This window comes from Rattus norvegicus, chromosome 2 (genome assembly GCF_021556685.1).
Source record: "Rattus norvegicus strain SHRSP/BbbUtx chromosome 2, alternate assembly SHRSP_T2T, whole genome shotgun sequence".
NCBI lineage: Eukaryota > Metazoa > Chordata > Mammalia > Rodentia > Muridae > Rattus > Rattus norvegicus.
The window spans coordinates 122225564-122230337 of record NC_141535.1 but is presented as its reverse complement, the minus strand read 5'-3'; the positions used below and the strand labels follow the sequence as shown (position 1 = coordinate 122230337).

Below are 4774 nucleotides of genomic sequence, written 5' to 3'. Positions count from 1 at the left end.
TTACCTTGGGAGCCACCAATTGCTCCCATTGCTTGGAAGCAGCCTCCTGTCATGGCTTCCTTCAGCCAGGTTCTTACCAAAGGCACCATGGATCCTATGAACATTTTCACGGTTGTCTGTCATCTGAGTATAGATACAAATTCTTGTCTCAGTCAACGCATGCTTATACTATGGTCACATGCCTCAGATGCATCCACTGACCTTCCATTATGCGGAATAAAGACACATTTGCTAACACACAGGGTTGGAGAAAGCCATGGCCACAGCTGCTCTGTCAAGAGGAAGTTCAGCCCTGGTCCAGCAGCTCTGCCAGCAGCTGGGAAGTCAGATGTGTATTTCCAACACCTGGAATTTCCCTTTGGCTTTTATTGCTTGGTGCTCATTTACAGACTTGCACACATAATTTTAGCTCTCTGGTGCCTGTCACAGTGACCAATGTGATTTCTCACCAACACCAGAATCCCAGACACCAAGAGTCACTTTGGCACACCTACACAGAGATGAAATTTTTGCACTTAGATCAACATTACTGTATTATGATCAAAGTTTGAGTTTCAAAACACTATGCACTGTAGTTCTTAGAATCAGAGCTGGGCCCTGCAGCCCTCAAAAGTCAGTCTCAGACACCTGTCTTCAATAGACAGATTGGACCATAAAGTAAATAATAACAACAACAACAACAACAACAACAAAAACAAAATACAGAAAAAGGATTATCCAGTGTGGCCACATTGAGAAGAGGAATCATGAGGTTCCCTGACTGTCATCTCAGGGACTCTAACAAAAGACTGAAGTTCAAATAGAGAGCCAGAGGTGTGCACAGCTGAGCAGTCCTGCTCAGGTTCTGTCCCCACCATCATCATCCCACCATTGTCTGGGTGTGTCTCTCCCACAGACTGGTCTGACAAACTTTCAATGCTGGCTGAAATCTCTTCCTAGGAACAAGGTCTCCTCTGCCTGGCACCAGTTCCCTAACCTTTTCTTTTCCTTCCCTGCATGAGACCCCTGGAGTAATTTTAATCCCTTGGGGACTACTGTCTCACTAAACTGATAGCCAAAGGGAGGGGAAAATATACATCTCTTTAGAATACTGTCCCTTCTGTCAACACAGTTACAAGGATACAAAACTTATGTGGTAGCTGAGGAGTCAGCTGACCAAATAAGGTACTTGTTATAGAAGTAAGAGAATGGGAGTTCTGACCTTCATTCCCACATAAACACTTAAGGACTCTGCCTCAATGTGGAAGAAAAGCAATAACAAAGACACCTGACATCAACCTCTGATCTCTGCATGCATGCATAACGCACACACACACACACACACACACACACACACACACACACACACACACAAACATCCACACTGCACACATGCAAAAAGATGGTGTATGTTTCTGCACATTATATCAGAAGTGAAATTTGGATTCCACAAACCATTACTGTTACCCACTTGTAATTTCTGTCTTCGAATCCTCAGCAGGAAAGTGACAAAGCCTACAGACATGGCTCTGAAACCTCTACCCAGTGTTTTCACATTCTGTGATGCTATGATTCTGAGATTAAAAACAGCTACAATGAGTTAGCATTGGAGGGCTGCCTGCCAGACATTCACCCCACCCCATTCACTTATGTGTTTTTATGTTTCCTCATTTTAATAGCTACAGCGTATAGTTACATATGAAATTTAAAATGGCTCAGGATGTCAAAATATCTTTTATAAAAATAAAGCCCACGAGGTGTTGCGTGTGTGGCTGCTATGTCACATGTACACCAGTAGGTGGCAGAGAGGAGAGAGGCTATGTTTACATTCAATGTTCTGACCTATGAAGATCTAAATGATTAGTAGCCTAACAATCTCTGAAAAAAATGTGAGCCTGAGATGATCACCAGTCTGGTGCCAGGCAGACCTAGATGGGCTCCCAGCATGGGGAGCTAGCTGGAGGGTCCATGGCCCTGCAGCCATGAGTAGGAGTCTGTTACCAGCAAAGTCCAGGCAGCCATCCATGCCTGGTCTAGTCTAAGGGCTGTGAGGAACTCCCACTCCCACTACTCTGTCACCTGGGCATACTGGGAGAGCTGGCCCTGGAGGCATGCTATCAAGAAGACCTAACTGCCTTCTAGCCAGCTACAGAAATCTGGAGAGTAGAGAGGAGAGGAATGCCCCCCTCCCCCACTTATCTCCCTGTGCAGTGACTGGATGAGGAAGAGATACCCCATCCCTTACCATCTGTGAGAGGCCAGAGACTAGGCCCTGAGGTCATAAGAGCAAGAGAACTGGCCCTGCCCTTCACCACCTGCAGCACTTGGGAAAGCGGACCTTGTACCTCTCCTAGGAGGCACAGTAGGGCAGACCTTAATGGCAGGGGCTCAGGTGAGACAGCCCTGAAGGTGTGAGTCTGGGAGAGCTGTCCCTACCTCTTGAGTGCCTTGCAGTGGTGTGGATGAGGGAGAGATGCCCCCCACGCCTTACTCGTATAGCAGGCAGGAGAGCTGACCCTGAGGTCATGAGAGCACAGTAACTGTCTCGGCCTCTCACCTGCTGCAGCACTCAGAAAAGTGGGCCCTTGCCTTGGCAGCATAGTAGAGCTGGCCCTGAGTGTGGGAGATGTAGGTGAGCCAGGCCTGAAGGCTTGAGCACAGGAAAGCTGGCCCGGCCTCTTGTCTGCTGGGCACAGGCCTAGTTGAGGGAAAAACACTCTCCTCTACTTCCTTGTCCCTCATCATCCATGGCAAGCAGGGGAGCTGGTCCTGGAGTCATGAGAGTGGGAGTCTGAACCTGTCTCTTGACAGCAGCAACACTTGGGAGAGTGTGTTCTGCACCTTGCCTGGGCAGCAAGGTAAAGTTGGTAAACCCCTGGTTCCAAGAGTTGCTGGTGAGCCAGCCCTGAGAGTGTGAGAGAGGGAAAGCCAGCAGGTTGAGCAGCTCAGATACCTCTCAACCCCAGATCCAGGGCTTTGAATTGGCCCACCCCAACATCTACCCCATCAATGAAGTGCTGGGGTACCTGAAGGGGCTACTACAGGATTTCCATTGCACAGAGCAACAATAGGATATCTGAGAGGAGTCCCAGTGAGATTCCAGTATTCCTGAGGCCTCGTACCAAACCAACGAGTCATTGCAATGAACATTTGCAAGCAAAGAAGTGTGGACAAAAGGGTGTCCTGTGGGATACACTGTGACACAGTGCAGCTTCCACAGTGAGAATTCTTTTCTCTGTTGGAGAGGAGGTTGCAAGGGCAGAGGGCAGATACAAGGGCCAGGGGAGATGAGTGGGATTGGGGTGCATGATGTAAAATTTATAAAGAACCAATAAAAAGTTAGAAAAAAAAAGCACAGATGAGCAAATCTATTAAACATATAACATTTAATCTATGGAATGAAGCAGAATCCAAAGCTGAACGGCTTTGCCCACTCAAGGCAAATTTCTCTAAACTTATGTTAGCTCAAGGCCTCACATTGAGAAGAACACTGAGAATCGCAACTATGAGCACATGGGGCCCACTTTGGCACATCTGGAAAAATCCCAAAGTCAAAATACGTACTTCAGCAGGATCATTTCAAAAGTTCATAACCCAGAGGCACTGGCCCTCAAGCTGAGTGTCTCAGGAAGCAGCTGGACCCCCAGGAACCCCAACAAAGCTTCTGTCCTCCACAAGATCTTTCAAGAGGGGGGTAAAAGCAAACTGGCCACACAGCAGTAGGTATTTTTAAATATAGCTCAGATTTTACTCAAACAAAAACAACATCTGGGAAGCTGAGCTCATTCCATGGGGAACCAAGAGAGTTTTAAATTTTCTGATTCACAAAGTAACAGACTTATTCTTTTACTGAGAAACTTCAGAGATGGATCCTATTTATTAAGGACCATATCTGACCTAGGACAAGAAGAAAAACAAGTGTTGAAGTCCAGCCAGCTGCTAGACTCTTGAGTTTTCTGTTTGCAGGAGATAAAAGAGTAGCATCCACAGTCACAGTCTGCACTGGGAAGAGACTAGGAGATCATCTTGAACCTTCCACAAATTATGTTTAAGAAAAATAGATTCAATAATTTTTTTTATTTAATAACTTAAATGCCAGGTGTTTTAGAGTAGCTGTTAGGACCAGAAAAGAATGCATTCCAACTTAAGGATGAAGAAATGAAATGGGGAGAATTAACAGGAACACAGAAGGAAACTGGTAAAACTAAGGGCCAGAAAAGACAGCATCCACATACACAACAGGAGGGACATAGCAGAATTTAACCCAAAATGTATCAATATTATCTCAGGTACAAGTAACGGTATGGTTATTCAAAGAGAAAAATAAGCTAAATTACAAAGGCCAATACCTTATTATTGTTGTGAGTACAAAGAAAAGTACACAAAATTAAAATATTTTTATTGTTCTAGGGCTGGGGACATTCGCTGACAAGACACAGTGAGTGCAAGGAGGTGCTGGGGTCCAGGGTGGTCCAGACATCTTGACTTTATTAACTTATTCCTGCTTCTTGCAGCTGTGATGGAGAGATACGGTTTCCTGGATGAAGCAGCTAAGTTTCCTGTCAGCAAAGGGAAAATCCTGTGTGTGTTGTCTAGGAAATCTTTTGCTGTGGTCGGAGAGCCTGAGGTAAACAGTGACGATGGCAGATAAAGTGAGCAAAACAGCTCATAACTGGGCTGGGCCTCAACTAGCCTGATCAAGTCTGTACTGCTCTCTGCAAGCAGGCTCAGCCTCGGTTTTCATTCACTTATGAATTAAGAATCCCACTATGTGGTATAAAGAGATTAAAAGGAA

General features: G+C 45.7%; 1 non-coding gene across 1 annotated transcript; it reads left to right on the top strand.

Annotated features, from left to right (window-relative positions):
* Window positions 1-1724: 1724 nt before the first annotated feature.
* Window positions 1725-1855, top strand: LOC120101309 (small nucleolar RNA SNORA17). The gene has a single exon (XR_015679405.1). It is a non-coding gene; the product is annotated as a small nucleolar RNA SNORA17 (small nucleolar RNA).
* Window positions 1856-4774: the final 2919 nt, after the last annotated feature.